Below are 16,760 nucleotides of genomic sequence, written 5' to 3'. Positions count from 1 at the left end.
GGAGCAGGAAGAGAGGTGGGAGGACAGTTCAAAATGGACGTGTTGTACCAGTCGTTTTGAGGCATGGGGAGAAATGATATGGGGCGATAGCTAGTCACAGAGGATGGATCAAGAGAGGGCTTTTTCAGGATGGGTGTGATTGAGGCATGTTTGAAGCATGAGAGGAAAACACCAGTTGTCAGTGAGAGGTTGAAGGGATGGGTTAGGGTTGGGAGGAAGACTGTCATATCAGTCCATGTCATTGCAATACTTTTCCTCCTAGAATGGGAGTCCCATAGAAAATTGGTCTCCTTTCTTCCAACCATTGCATGACTCTGGTTTGTTTGCTTTTATTGGTGTCCCTTTGGGGATGGAAACATGCTTAAAGTGATGGAGTGCAAATGAAAGAATGGAAAGTCTTTTCCATGGAGGTCTGTCTAGAGGGCAGTCAGGTAACATTTTCAGTTTTTCACCATAAGGTCAGGCAGCTGCTAATGATTTTTTTCAGTGTCGTTGATATATTCACTTGCATCTAAAGGTACCGTCACACTAGACGATATCGCTAGCGATCCGTGACGTTGCAGCGTCCTGGCTAGCGATATCGTCCAGTGTGACACGCAGCAGCGATCAGGCCCCTGCTGTGATGTCGCTGGTCGGGGAAGAAAGGCCAGAACTTTATTTCGTCGCTGGCTCTCCCACTGACATCGCTGAATCGGCGTGTGTGACACCGATTCAGCGATGTCTTCGCTGGTAACCAGGGTAAACATCGGGTTACTAAGCGCAGGGCCGCGCTTAGTAACCCGATGTTTACCCTGGTTACCATCGTTAAAGTAAAAAAACAAACACTACATACTTAGCTACTGTCTCTGGCTGTGAGCGCCACCGTTCTGCTTTCCGGCCGCTGTGCTCACAGTCAGTGCAGAGAAGCAGAGCGCCGGGGGCAGACAGCGGTAGGTAAGTATGTAGTGTTTGTTTTTTTACTTTACCGATGGTAACCAGGGTAAACATCGGGTTACTAAGCGCGGCCCTGCGCTTAGTAACCCGATGTTTACCCTGGTTACCGGCATCGTTGGTTGCTGGAGAGCTGTCTGTGTGACAGCTCTCCAGCGACCAAACAGCGACGCTGCAGCGATCCGGATCGTTGTCGGTATCGCTGCAGCGTCGCTTAGTGTGACGGTACCTTAAGTCATTTAGTGGATGCAACTAAACATACCAGTGGAGTGGAGCTGCAAGAAGCTGCAAGTGCTCCATGTGGTGTAGCTCCGTGCCTTTGGTATTGCATAGGTGGCAGAAGAAAATAATTTGTACATAGCTCTATGTGCACCATTTTTTCTGATGGGTTAGCCAAGGTCACAGTGTAGCAAATCCAGGTAGGACTGGGTTAAATCCTAGGGCCAGCGTCACACCTAACGTATAAAAATATGGTCTGTTTTTTACGGGCGAGATACGCAGAAAAGTTCCTGAACAGTGATCCGTATTCAATGCGAGGATGCGATTTTTTTCTCCAAAAAGTATCCATGTGTCATCCTTATGGCATCCGTATGACATTCGTATGGCGAGATTTTCTCGCCGGCTTGAAAAATGGACATATAATGGATCCATGGGCTCAAATATTCTTGAAAACATATATACAGTCTATATATATGTATGTATATACTGTAGCGTGAGAAAGCTTCTGAATATTTTCTCACGCTAAAGTTCACATGAATTCATGCCGCCAGGGGGCGCAGTTTTGGTGAAGGCACCGCTAGTCACTGAAGCTCCGCTCCCTGCATTCCATTCGTTCCCCAGTCGTTTCCCAGATGTAACTGTATTTAACCCCTTCAGGTGGGACTTGACTGTACGGCGGACAGGTATGAGATATTGATTTTTTTAAATTTTTTATTCTTTCAGAAGAACGAGGGCTTCGCTTTGGATTGAGCGTACAATAAAGATATTAAAAACCTGTGTGTTTCTTTCTTTCATTAAAAGACTTTATTCTTAACGTGTGTGTGTTTTTTTTAAACACATTTCCTACTATTGGATTAATAATGGATAGGTGTCTTATTGACACCTCTACATTATTAACTAGGCTTAATGTCACCTTACAATAGCAATAGCAAGGTGACATTAACCAGCTTATTACCCCACATGCCAATGCCACAGGGCAGTGGGAAGAGAATGGCTAAGTGCCAGAATAGGTGCATTTAACACATGCGCCTTTTCTGGGGTGGCTAGGGGCAGATTTTTTTAGCTGGGGGGAGGGGGGGCAATAACCATGGACCCTCTCTAGGCTATTAATTTCTGCCCTGGCTTTCCCTTTCTGGCAGAGAAAATTGCGAAGGAGCCCGCGCCAGTTTTTTCTGTGAATTAACACCTAGAGCTCCCAAATTTTACACACAAACACTTCTAACATTATTCGTGAAGAATATGTAAAAATCTAATGGATATGAAATGGTTTACTGTATGTAAACCATGTCTCATATCCTGTCGGGTTTGATAAGGACATAGCAAAAGCCGGCAATTGAATTACCGGCTTTTGTACTATCTATCTCTGTATTATATATATATGTATATATATATATATATATATATATATATATATATATATATATACATTAATATATGTGTCAATGACATACTGTATATATATATATATATATATATATATATATATATATATATATATATATATATATATATCTACCTATACTATGCAGACATTTATTTTATCTATACTATTCTAACCTGTCAGTGTGATTTTACTGTACACTGCACTAAATTTCCGGCTTTTTCTATAGAACGTATTTCTCACAAGTCACACCTGTGGTCCGTGTGTAATCCATATTTTCTCGCCCCATAAACTTGCATTGGCGGATTTTTGTGCAATACGCTGACAAACGCAGCATGCTGCGATTTTCTACACCCATAAAATACGTCTGCGAAATATACGGCAGATAGGAGCTGCCCCATAGAGAAACAATGATCCGAGTGCAATGCGTAGTTCTTGCGCCTCTCACTTGTCCGTATTTCTCTCTAGTGTGACCCCGGCCTAACAGTGCAGGTCTTAATTAGATGCACCTGTCTAACTTTAGACCAAACAACACTGCCTTGTGTGGTCTCTACCTAATGCGTACCTGAGGGCTTGAGTCCCGACACTTGATAAATTGTCACCATATTCTTGTGCATTTTTAATAGTACATCTGCCGCAATGCATGATTGTTATTTTCTGGAGTATTCCTTTAAGTGCTATAAAAGAGTAAAAACAATAATAAGTAAAAACCGGCTAAAGTAATATTTTCGTCTGATCCATGAAAACAGGAGTTGTACATGTAAGCAATTCTATAAAGAGCTTGACACAAGCCCCGCATCAGAGGCCCTTTGTCAGGCTCGGGAACACAAACCAACCTTCACTTAAGAAAAATGTATTTCTATGGCACAAACAGCATTACAGGCTTATTTAAAACCTTTCTTAAGTTTTGCATTTTTTACTCAGGGGGAATGGAAAGAACTCTCAATGTCATTTTAAAAGTATTGCGGCTGTCACAGTCCTCTTTTTCTCTTCCAGGCGGCTCTCGGGAGAGGAGCTTAGAAATTTAACTTATTTTTTTATATTATTTCCTTTCAAAAGAACGCTGTAATTCACAAAGTGAGCAATGCGCAGCATCAATTTAGCTTCATAGAAAAAAGATTTGCAGGGTCAAGCACCGACCATAAGACGCCATCATAAGTTCTGCAGTTTTTATTACCTACTTTGATAAGTGTAAAAAAGCTCATTGAATTTGTTGAAGAGCAAGTGGGCGACCCCAACCCGAGCCATAGAATTTATGGATCAAAGACCTGACAGCTTATAGGAGAACTCCAGATGAAATAGGGTAGATTAAATGCTCCCCCTAATATAATTGGTCTAAATACTAGTCGGAAAATAGAATACACCAATTACATGATGGCAACATGTCCTATTTCTGGATGACCTCCAATCGGTGATAATCGAGATAGGGGTTGAACCTGTCACCAGTTTTGTCCTGTGTCAACTAAAAATATGACCTGAATCAGTGTCTGTGCTACAGTCCATCAATGGTTAAATAACCCCCTGACTCCTCCTGTATAGCCCCCCAAAACCTTTTGAATTCCTCCCGCGATGTATGATAATCCTGTCAGTAAGGTCCGATGGGCGTTATTTCTTCAGTCTCCATCCCTCCTCCCAGCTGCTGCTCGCCATCCTCCTGCTCTGATTCTCATGGATGACATCTCCTGCGTTATCCACATATAGCCGGGTGAAATCTCACGCCTGAGCAGAGAAATTGCCATCTTGCACCTCCGCACTATGCTCTGCCCTATTGCGGGCAGAGCTGGGAAGAAAAGTGCGTATGCGACATTTTTATTTAGGCCGCAGTAGGGCAGAGTGTAGTGCGCATGCCAGTAGCGTAGCTACCAGGGGGGCAGAGGGGGCCATCGCACCGGGCCCCGCGCTCTGAGGGGGCCCACCCGGAGCTACGCTACTGTAACTGCATCGGCGCTGCAGTTACATTCAGCGACAGGGCAGGGAGAATCGATCTCCCAGCTCTTCCGCTATAAGGCCCCTGAGCAGGCGGGGGGGCCCGGTGCCAGCAGTGGGCCCCCGGCCCGTTATCGCAATGTGAGCTGTATCGGCATCTAGCCGATACAGCTCACCGCATTGATGAGGGAAGGAGCGCTGCGCTCCTTCTCCCATCATCCCCCACACTGACAGCGGGCGCGATGACGTCACCGGAATGTGCCCGCTGTCAGTAGATGAGCGGGAGCAGGGAGCACCACTGAAACAAGGAGGAAGAGAGGCGAGTATTTGTTTATTTATAAGATCTGCCTATTTGGGGGGAGTGCTGCCTTATTTACAGGATCTGCCTATTGGGGGGGGGATGGTGCTGCCTTATATGCATGATCTGCCTATTTAGGGGGGGAGTGCTGCCTTGTATGCATGATCTGCCTATTCGGTGGGGGGGGGGGGGGTGCTGCCTTATTTACAGGATCTGCCTATTGCGGGGGGTGCTGCCTTAGTTACAGGATCTGCCAATTGGGGGGGGGGGTGCTGCCTTATATGCATGATCTGCCTATTTGGGGGGGGAGTGCTGCCTTATATGCATGATCTGCCTATTTGGGGGGGAGTGCTGCCTTATTTACAGGATCTGCCTATTGGGGGGGGGGGGGGGGGTGCTGCCTTATTTACAGGATCTGCCTATTGGGGGGGTGCTGCCTTTTTTACAGGATCTGCCTATTGGGGGGGGGGTGCTGCCTTATTTACAGGATCTGCCTATTGGGGAGGGTGCTGCCTTATATGAAGGATCTGCATATTGGGGGGTGCTGCCTTATATACAGATTCTGCCTATTGGGGGGTTCTGCCTTATATATAGGATCTGCCTATGGGGCTGCTGCCTTATATACGGGATCTGCCTGTGGGGGTGCTGCCTTATATACAGTATCTGCCTATGGGGGATGCTGCCTTATATACAGGATCTGCCTATGGGGGTACTGTCTTATACTACAGGGTCTGCCTATGGGGGTACTGTCTTATACTACAGGGGCTGCCTATGGGGTGCTGTCTTATACTACAGGGTCTGCCGATAGGGGTGCTGTCTTATACTACAGGGTCTGCCTATGGGGTACTGTCTTATACTACAGGGTCTGCCTATGGGGTACTGTCTTATACTACAGGGTCTGCCGATAGGGGTGCTGTCTTATACTACAGGGTCTGCCTATGGGGTACTGTCTTATACTACAGGGTCTGCCTATGGGTTACTGTCTTATACTACATGGTCTGCCGATAGGGGTGCTGCCTTATACTACAGGGTCTGCCTATGGGGTACTGCCTTATACTACAGGGTCTGCCGATAGGGGTGCTGTCTTATACTACAGGGTCTACCTATGGGGGTGCTGCCTTGTACTATATTGAGGACTATCTGGCACATTATACTATATGGATGTTATCTATGGGGCCATCACACAGTGAAGGGGCATCATACAGTGTGGGGATTACAGTGAGGGGGCCATCATAGAGTGTTGGAGCCATCAAACAGTTTGGAGGCTAATAAGGAGTCAGTATACTGTGTGGGTGGTACTATACAGCTAGGGGGCATTATACTGTTTATAGGGGAGCTGTACAGGGGGGAGACTGAGGACATTATTATTAAATGTAAAGTGGGCACTTATTGTTATAGGGGAACTGAGGTTACTGTGACTATCAAAGGGGCACACAGGGCAATATTACTTTCTAGGGGGCAAAATGTGGGCACTAATTTCTAGGGCACTTGCACCCGGCATTACTTTAGAGGGTACAGAGAACCACACAGCAGGTGCAGTAATAGGGACACATATGGCAGCATAGGCTCAGTATTGGGGTATCAGGTGCAGTAATAGGGACACATACGGCAGCAGCGGCCCAGTATTGGGGTATCAGGTGCAGTAATAGGGACACATATGGCAGCAGCGGCTCAGTATTGGGGTATCAGGGGCAGTAATAGGGACACATACGGCAGCAGCGGCTCAGTATTGGGGTATCAGGGGCAGTAATAGGGACACATACGGCAGCAGTTGCTCAGTATTGGGGCATCAGGGGCAGTAATAGGGACACATACGGCAGCAGCGGCTCAGTATTGGGGTATCAGGTGCAGTAATAGGGACACATACGGCAGCAGATGCTCAGTATTGGGATATCAGGTGCAGTAATAGGGACACATACGGCAGCAGCGGCTCAGTATTGGGTATCAGGTGCAGTAATAGGGACACATACGGCAGCAGCAGCTCAGTATTGGGTATCAGGTGCAGTAATAGGGACACATACGGCAGCAGCTGCTCAGTATTGGGGTATCAGGGGCAGTAATAGGGACACTTACGGCAGCGGTGGATCAGTATTGGGGTATCAGGTGCAGTAATAGGGACACATACGGCAGCAGCGGCTCAGTATTGGGGTATCAGGTGCAGTAATAGGGACACATACGGCAGCAGCGGCTCAGTATTGGCATATCAGGTGCAGTAATAGGGACACATACGGCAGCAGCTGCTCAGTATTGGGGTATCAGGGGCAGTAATAGGGTCACATACGGCAGCAGCGGCTCAGTAATATGGTATCAGGTGCAGTAATAGGGACACATACGGCAGCAGCGGCTCAGTATTGGGGTATCAGGTGCAGTAATAGGGACACATACGGCAGCAGCTGCTCAGTATTGGGGTATCAGGGGCAGTAATAGGGACACATATGGCAGCAGCGGCTCAGTATTGTGGTATCAGGTGCAGTAATAGGGACACATACGGCAGCAGCGGATCGGTATTGGGGAATCAGGTGCAGTAATAGGGACACATACGGCAGCAGCGGCTCAGTATTGTGGTATCAGGTGCAGTAATAGGGACACATACGGCAGCAGCGGCTCAGTATTGGGGAATCAGGGGCAGTAATATGGACACATATGGCAGTAGCGGCTCAGTATTGGGGTATCAGATGCAGTAATAGGGACACATACGGCAGCGGCGGCTCAGTATTGGGGTATCAGGGGCAGTAATAGGGACACATACGGCAGCAGTGGCTCAGTATTGGGGTATCAGGTGCAGTAATAGGGACACATACGGCAGCAGTGGCTCAGTATTGGGGTATCAGGTGCAATAATAGGGACACATACGGCAGCAGCGGCTCAGTATTGGGGTATCAGATGCAGTAATAGGGACACATACGGCAGCGGCGGCTCAGTATTGGGGTATCAGATGCAGTAATAGGGACACATACGGCAGCGGCGGCTCAGTATTGGGGTATCAGGGGCAGTAATAGGGACACATACGGCAGCAGTGGCTCAGTATTGGGGTATCAGGTGCAGTAATAGGGACACGTACAGCAGCAGCTGCTCAGTAGGATCAGCAGGATGAGGAGTTTGTGCAGGTTGGGAATAGATGGTGATGGGGCTGGAATATGAGAAGTGAAATGTGTCTTTGTTGTATTCTCTGCAGACGAGTCCTGGCTGGAAGAAGTTGTCATGTCGGTCTGGGCCAGATGGAAAAGACATGAAAAGTGAACGATTCCATCATAAAGGACATCAGCGGTAAGAGATTATCTGTAACTGTGCTGTGATCTCTTACATGTTCCGTAGGACTGGTATCTACTACTGACCATATGGCGGTAATATCCATGTTGGTCTTTATATAGAGATCATCTTCAATAATAGCGCTGTCATCTGCTGAAGTTCTCCTCCACTATTAGGGCGCGTCACCCAGTTATAATCAATGTTACCTGGTTAGGGGCCCACTCAGAAGCTTCGCCCCCCCCTGAACCAAAACCCTAGCTACGCCTCTGGCGCAGGCGCAAGTCGATGATTTCTCTGCTCAGGCGCGAGATTTCACCCGGCTATATGTGGATAACGCAGCAGATGTCATACATGTCAATCAGATCATGAGCATGGCGAGCAGCAGCTGGGAGAAGGAATAGAGAAGCCAGGAAGATGTCCTCCTCCTCCAAACACCTTTCCCCCCCCTCCAGACTGCTCTGTCCCCCTCCAGACTCCTCTGTCCTCCTCCAGTCTGCTCTGTCCTCCTCCAGACTGCTCTGTCCCCCACCAGACTGCTCTGTCCTCCTCCAGACTGCTCTGTCCCCCTCCAGACTCCTCTGTCCTCCAGACTCCTCTGTCCTCCCCCAGATTCCTCTGTCCTTTTCAGACTCCTCTGTCCTCCTCCAGACTCCTCTGTCCTCCCCCAGACTTCTCTGTCCTCCTCCAGACTGCTTTGTCCTTTTCAGACTCCTGTGTCCCCTTCCAGACTCCTTTGTCCTCCTCCAGACTCCTATGTCCTCCTCCAGACTGCTCTGTCCTCCTCCAGACTCCTATGACCTCCTCCAGACTCCTCTGTCCTCCTCCTCCAGATTCCTCTGTCCTCCTCCAGACTCCTCTGTCCTCCTCCAGACTGCTCTGCCCTCCTCCAGACTCCTCTGTCCTCCTCCAGACTCCTCTGTCCTCCTCCAGATTCCTCTGTCCTCCTCCAGACTCCTCTGTCCTTTTCAGACTCCTCTGTTCTCCTCCAGACTCCTCTGTCTTTTTCAGACTCCTCTGTCCTCCTCCAGACTCCTCTGTCCTCCCTCCTCCAGACTCCTCTGTCCTCCTCCAGACTCCTCTGTCCTCCTCCAGACTCCTCCAGACTACTCTGTCCTCCTCCAGATTCCTCTGTCCTCCTCCAGACTCCTCTGTCCTCCTCCAGACTCCTCCAGACTGCTCTGTCCTCCTCCAGACTCCTCTGACCTCCTCCAGACTCCTCTATCCTCCTCCTCCAGATTCCTCTGTCCTCCTCCAGACTCCTCTGTCCTCCTCCAGACTCCTCCAGACTGCTCTGTCCTCCTCCAGACTCCTCTGACCTCCTCCAGACTCCTCTGTCCATCTCCTCCAGATTCCTCTGTCCTCCTCCAGACTCCTCTGTCCTCCTCCAGACTCCTCCAGACTGCTCTGTCCTCATCCAGATTCCTCTGTCCTCCTCCAGACTGCTCTGTCCTCCTCCAGAATCCTCTGTCCTTCTCCTCCAGATTCCTCTGTCCTCCTCCATACTCCTCTGTCCTCCTCCAGACTGCTCTGTCCTCCTCCAGACTGCTCTGTCCTCCTCCAGACTGCTCTGTCCTCCTCCATACTCCTCTGTCCATTTCAGACTCCTCTGTTCTCCTCCAGACTCCTCTGTCCTTTTCAGACTCCTCTGTCCTCCTCCAGACTCCTCTGTCCTCCTCCAGACTCCTCCAGACTGCTCTGTCCTCCTCCAGACTCCTCTGTCCTCCTCCAGACTCCTCTGTCCTCCTCCAGATTCCTCTGTCCTCCTCCAGACTCCTCTGTCCTCCTTCAGACTCCTCTGTCCTCCTCCAGACTCCTCCAGACTGCTCTGTCCTCCTCCAGACTTCTATGACCTCCTCCAGACTCCTCTGTCCTCCTCCTCCAGATTCCTCTGTCCTCCTCCAGACTCCTCTGTCCTCCTCCAGACTGCTCTGTCCTCCTCCAGACTGCTCTGTCCTCCTCCAGACTGCTCTGTCCTCCTCCAGACTCCTCTGTCCTCCTCCAGATTCCTCTGTCCTCCTCCAGACTCCTCTGTCCTTTTCAGACTCCTCTGTTCTCCTCCAGACTCCTCTGTCCTTTTCAGACTCCTCTGTCCTCCTCCAGACTCCTCTGTCCTCCTCCAGACTCCTCCAGACTGCTCTGTCCTCCTCCAGATTCCTCTGTCCTCCTCCAGACTCCTCTGTCCTCCTCCAGACTCCTCTGTCTTCCTCCAGACTCCTCCAGACTCCTCTGTGCTCCTCCAGACTCCTCTGTCCTCCTCCAGACTCCTTCAGACTGCTCTGTCCTCCTCCAGACTCCTCTGACCTCCTCCAGACTCCTCTGTCCTCCTCCTCCAGATTCCTCTTTCCTCCTTCAGACTCCTCTGTCCTCCTCCAGACTCCTCCAGACTGCTCTGTCCTCCTCCAGACTCCTCTGACCTCCTCCAGACTCCTCTGTCCTCCTCCTCCAGATTCCTCTGTCCTCCTCCAGACTCCTTTGTCCTTTTCAGACTCCTCTGTCCTCCTCCAGACTCCTCTGTCCTCCTCCAGACTCCTTTGTCCTTTTCAGACTCCTCTGTCCTCCTCCAGACTCCTCTGTCCTCCTCCAGACTCCTCTGTTCTCCTCCAGACTCCTCTGTCCTTTTCAGACTCCTCTGTCCTCCTCCAGACTCCTCTGTCCTCCTCCAGACTCCTCTGTCCTTTTCAGACTCCTCTGTTCTCCTCCAGACTCCTCTGTCCTTTTCAGACTCCTCTGTCCTCCTCCAGACTCCTCTGTCCTCCTCCAGACTCCTCCAGGCTGCTCTGTCCTCCTCCAGACTCCTCTGTCCTCCTTCAGACTCCTCTGTCCTCCTCCAGACTCCTTTGTCCTCCTCCAGATTCCTCTGTCCTCCTCCAGACTCCTCTGTCCTCCTCCAGACTCCTCTGTCCTCCTCCAGACTCCTCCAGACTGCTCTGTCCTCCTCCAGACTCCTATGACCTCCTCCAGACTCCTCTGTCCTCCTCCAGACTCCTCTGTCCTCCTCCAGACTGCTCTGTCCTCCTCCAGACTGCTCTGTCCTCCTCCAGACTCCTCTGTCCTCCTCCAGATTCCTCTGTCCTCCTCCAGACTCCTCTGTCCTTTTCAGACTCCTCTGTTCTCCTCCAGACTCCTCTGTCCTTTTCAGACTCCTCTGTCCTCCTCCAGACTCCTCTGTCCTCCTCCAGACTCCTCCAGACTGCTCTGTCCTCCTCCAGATTCCTCTGTCCTCCTCCAGACTCCTCTGTCCTCCTCCTCCAGATTCCTCTGTCCTCCTCCAGACTCCTCTGTGCTCCTCCAGACTCCTCTGTCCTCCTCCAGACTCCTCCAGACTGCTCTGTCCTCCTCCAGACTCCTCTGACCTCCTCCAGACTCCTCTGTCCTCCTCCTCCAGATTCCTCTGTCCTCCTCCAGACTCCTCTGTCCTCCTCCAGACTGCTCTGTCCTCCTCCAGACTCCTCTGACCTCCTCCAGACTCCTCTGTCCTCCTCCAGACTCCTCCAGACTGCTCTGTCCTCCTCCAGACTCCTCTGTCCTCCTCCAGACTCCTCCAGACTGCTCTGTCCTCCTCCAGACTCCTCTGACCTCCTCCAGACTCCTCTGTCCTCCTCCTCCAGACTCCTCCAGACTGCTCTGTCCTCCTCCAGACTCCTCTGTTCTCCTCCAGACTCCTCTGTCCTTTTCAGACTCTTCTGTCCTCCTCCAGACTCCTCTGTCCTCCTCCAGACTCCTCCAGACTGCTCTGTCCTCCTCCAGACTCCTCTGTCCTCCTCCAGACTCCTCCAGACTGCTCTGTCCTCCTCCAGACTCCTCTGTCCTCCTCCAGACTCCTCTGTCCTCCTCCAGACTCCTTTGTCCTTTTCAGACTCCTCTGTCCTCCTCCAGACTCCTCTGTTCTCCTCCAGACTCCTCTGTCCTTTTCAGACTCCTCTGTCCTCCTCCAGACTCCTCTGTCCTCCTCCAGACTCCTCTGTTCTCCTCCAGACTCCTCTGTCCTCCTCCTCCAGATTCCTCTGTCCTCCTCCAGACTCCTCTGTCCTCCTCCAGACTGCTCTGTCCTCCTCCAGACTGCTCTGTCCTCCTCCAGACTCCTCTGTCCTCCTCCTCCAGATTCCTCTGTCCTCCTCCAGACTCCTCTGTCCTCCTCCACACTGCTCTGTCCTCCTCCAGACTGCTCTGTCCTCCTCCAGATTCCTCTGTCCTCCTCCAGACTCCTCTGTCCATTTCAGACTCCTCTGTTCTCCTCCAGACTCCTCTGTCCTTTTCAGACTCTTCTGTCCTCCTCCAGACTCCTCTGTCCTCCTCCAGACTCCTCCAGACTGCTCTGTCCTCCTCCAGACTCCTCTGTCCTCCTCCAGACTCCTCCAGACTGCTCTGTCCTCCTCCAGACTCCTCTGACCTCCTCCAGACTCCTCTGTCCTCCTCCTCCAGATTCCTCTGTCCTCCTCCAGACTCCTCTGTGCTCCTCCAGACTCCTCTGTCCTCCTCCAGACTCCTCTGTCCTCCTCCTCCAGATTCCTCTGTCCTCCTCCAGACTCCTCTGTCCTCCTCCAGACTCCTCTGTCCTTTTCAGACTCCTCTGTTCTCCTCCAGACTCCTCTGTCCTTTTCAGACTCCTCTGTCCTCCTCCAGACTCCTCTGTCCTCCTCCAGACTCCTCCAGACTGCTCTGTCCTCCTCCAGATTCCTCTGTCCTCCTCCAGACTCCTCTGTCCTCCTCCAGACTCCTCTGTCCTCCTCCAGACTGCTCTGTCCTCCTCCAGACTCCTCTAACCTCCTCCAGACTCCTCTGTCCTCCTCCAGACTCCTTTGTCCTTTTCAGACTCCTCTGTCCTCCTCCAGACTCCTCTGTCCTCCTCCAGACTCCTTTGTCCTTTTCAGACTCCTCTGTCCTCCTCCAGACTCCTCTGTTCTCCTCCAGACTCCTCTGTCCTTTTCAGACTCCACTGTCCTCCTCCAGACTCCTCTGTCCTCCTCCAGACTCCTCTGTCCTCCTCCAGACTGCTCTGTCCTCCTCCAGACTCCTCTGTCCTTTTCAGTCTCCTCTATCCTCCTCCAGACTCCTCTGATCTCTTCACACTCCTCTGTCCTCCTCCAGACTCCTCTGTCCTCCTCCAGACTCCTCTGTCCTCCTCCAGACTCCTCTGATCTCTTCACACTCCTCTGTCCTCCTCCAGACTCCTCTGTCCTCCTCCAGACTCCTCTGATCTCTTCACACTCCTCTGTCCTCCTCCAGACTCCTCTGTCCTCCTCCAGACTCCTCTGTCCTCCTCCAGACTCCTCTGATCTCTTCACACTCCTCTGTCCTCCTCCAGACTCCTCTGTCCTCCTCCAGACTCCTCTGATCTCTTCACACTCCTCTGTACTCCTAAAGACTTCGCTGTCCCCTCCTAATATCTCTGTGTCTCCCAGACTCTTCTCTTCTATCCAGAATCCTGTTCCCTGCAGACCTCTCTGTGAAACTTTAACAATATTTAATAATACATACATACTGAGCAAAGTAAAACAATGTAACCACAGGTCACTGAACCATGGCAAACAATGTAATAATAGTTACTCTTAGGCCATGTTCACACAGTGCGTTTTTTACTGCGGAACCGCAGCGGTTTTGCGGTTTAGGGTTAGGGTTAGGGTTAGGGGTAGGGTTAGGGGTAGGGTTAGGGTTAGGGGTAGGGTTAGGGTTAGGGGTAGGGTTAGGGTTAGGGGTAGGGTTAGGGTATTTTCAGCCATTTTAGCCCTAAAAAGCTTCCTAGGAAACACACAGTCTCTGCATAGAAAACTGCATAAAAAAAGGATAAAAAAACGCATCAAAAAACGCATCAAAAAACGCATCAAAAAACGCATAAAAAAAGGACAAAAAAAGGACCAAAAAAAGGACCTGCGTTTTCTGCCAAGAGCTGCAGTTTTTAAAAAAAACTGTCCTGAAAAAAAAAGGATGGAAAATCTGAACGTGTGAACATACCCTTAGGCTATGTGCACACTTTGCAGATTCCACTGCGGATTTTTCCGCAGCGGAATTGCAAAATCCGCAGTGAAAACCCATCGCGGTTTTTACTGCGGATTTATCGTGGTTTTTACTGCGTTTTCTTCTGCGGATTTTCAACTGCAGTTTTTTTATTGGAGCAGCTGAAAATCCGCAGAAAAGAAGTGACATGCTGCGGAATGTAATCCGCAGCGCTTCCGCGCGGATTTTTCTGCAGCATGTGCACAGCGTTTTTTGTTTCCCATAGGTTTACATTGAAATGTAAACTCATGGGAAACTGCTGCGGATCCGCAGCGGTCGAATCCGCTGCGGATCCGCAGCAAAATCCGCAAAGTGTGAATATAGCCTTAGGCTATGTGCACACGTAGGAAATGTGGTGCAGAATTTTCTGCACTAAATCTGCATCTGCATATTTGATGCAGTTTCTGTGCAGTTTCTATGCAGTTTCTGTGCAGTTTCTGTGCAGTTTCTGTGCAGTTTCTGTGCAGTTTCTATGCAGTTTCTATGCAGTTTCTGTGCAGTTTCTGTGCAGTTTCTGTGCAGTTTCTATGCAGTTTCTGCGCAGTTTCTGCGCAGTTTCTGCGCAGTTTCTATGCAGTTTCTGTGCAGTTTCTGTGCAGTTTCTGTGCAGTTTCTGTGCAGTACAATGTAAATCAATGTGAAAAGAAAAAAGCTGCGCACATGGTGCAGAAAAATCTGCTGCAGAAACGCTGCAGAACTGCACAAAAGAAGCGACGTGCACTTCTTTGAAATCTGCAGCGTTTCTGTGCAGATTTTTCTGCACCATGTGCGCAGCTTTTTTCTTTTTACATTGATTTACATTGTACTGTAAATCACAGTGCAGTTCTGCAGCGTTTCTGCAGCAGAAAAATCTGCTGCAGTTCTGCACCAATTCTGCACTAAATCTGCATCGTGTGCACATACCCTAACTCTAGAAAAGCAATATAAGGATAACCACACTGACTTTAGCCAAACAGTGAAATAATAGCTTCTCTAAACCTGGTAAAATAAGGTAACATTAGGTGCAATGACGGTTGCAAAGCAAATAATGTTCACATGCCCAGTAGTAAAGTTTTAGATGCCAAAAATGGAAATAACTGAATACAGTACAGGATGCATTCATCTGATGAGAATAGAATTGTCTTAAAGTTAAAATTGTTTCTGCTTGACTGTAGTCCGGCTGCAATTATTTTTTTTAACTTGATCAAAAAATGTAGTATGCATAAATATTTGGCCTGCAAAAAAGAAAGATAGGATATCAAGTGGATCTTTTGAAGTCTGTTGGAAACAGATCATAATGGTTTAGTAATTTATGTAATCTAATGCATTTTAAGCACTGTCCAAGTAAAACTACTAGAAGTGTTCAGAGAGACAAAAATGGCTCCATCAGAAACGGAACAAAATGGAAACCAAAGTGTGCTTCCATTTTTTTCTCCATTTTTAACTGATACATTTTGTTTAATACTGGATCATTATAAATGGATGACAACTGGGTATAAGACCATTGCCTCATATTGGGTGCACGTGTCCTAGTAAAATTCATACAAAACAGTGTATAAAAGGGTCCACTGAATAAAGATAGATGAACCGCCCTAAGTATAACCATGTAGCAATAGCTACATGGTTATTAAGTGCACTGATCATTAAGTGCACTGATCCTAGTAACCTACTGCAACAATAGCCACACTGACCCTGGTAAAACAATGATGTGTAACTTATTGAACCGTAGTAAGAAAATGTAGCTGCACTGCACAAAAGTAGACAAAGTAACATATGAAACCAAAGTAAACAATGTATCTAGTGTGAAATCATAGATTCTAAGTGAAGTAAAACTGTTCTCCGAATCGTTTAACCATTCCTTCTTCTAATTAGTAAAAAGTGAGACATCCTTCACGGTACATCGACGTTCCTGACTCTCATTAAAGCATCCCGGCTTTTACTTAGATGATTATCATTTAACGAAAGTTGGAGTAACACGTTAAAGAGCAAATATAATGTGTAGATTAAAATCTGAGCTCTGTATTGAAAATCATTTAAGGGATACATAATCAGTGCCGATAGCAAAATGAATAATGTAATTTGGGAAATTAAAACGGCTTGTTCCAATTTGCTTGGTGAACATCACATGCTGGAATATTGCTTTGTCGATCAATGCAATCAGCATCCAATACCGGAAATTCACACTTTACTATCCTACCGCTATTACAGCAATGAAACCATTTCCATAATCGCCAATGTAGACAGATAAGCGTCATATGTTTACTTTTAGTGATAAGCGAATACTTTCGGCACTATTCATTACTTGCACAAATAGTATGCTATTCGGGCTATCTGTTTCTCGACGAGTAATTAGGTATTTGCCTCGGTATATTCGAGTGACCTGCCTGGGCTGGCTTGCCAATCATAGCAATGTCACGCCATCTTTGGTGTGGCATTACTGTGACTGGCTGGCTTTACAGCATCATAAAGTAGAAAGTGTAGTGAGAGTGTAGTGTGAGCATAGGGAGAGTGAAAGCAGAGTATAAGGAGAGTTTCTGATTACAAAAAGCTCTTTTAAGAGCTACTGAGAGTGAAGATTGGTTCTCTGCTAGGTTAAGATAGGGAGAGATTTAATATGAGGGAGAGGGAAAGGCAGGCAGGGTGTTATCATTTCAAGTACATGCTGCAGATTTCTGCTAGTTTGCATTGTGTATACTGTAGGATCAGCCTGTGGGATTAGGGAGAGAGGAAGGGTTTCATATCCAGTACCATAATACACAAAACAGCTATTATAGAGCAAAATAA

This window comes from Ranitomeya imitator, chromosome 1 (assembly GCF_032444005.1).
Source record: "Ranitomeya imitator isolate aRanImi1 chromosome 1, aRanImi1.pri, whole genome shotgun sequence".
NCBI lineage: Eukaryota > Metazoa > Chordata > Amphibia > Anura > Dendrobatidae > Ranitomeya > Ranitomeya imitator.
This window is presented reverse-complemented; position numbering follows the sequence as displayed.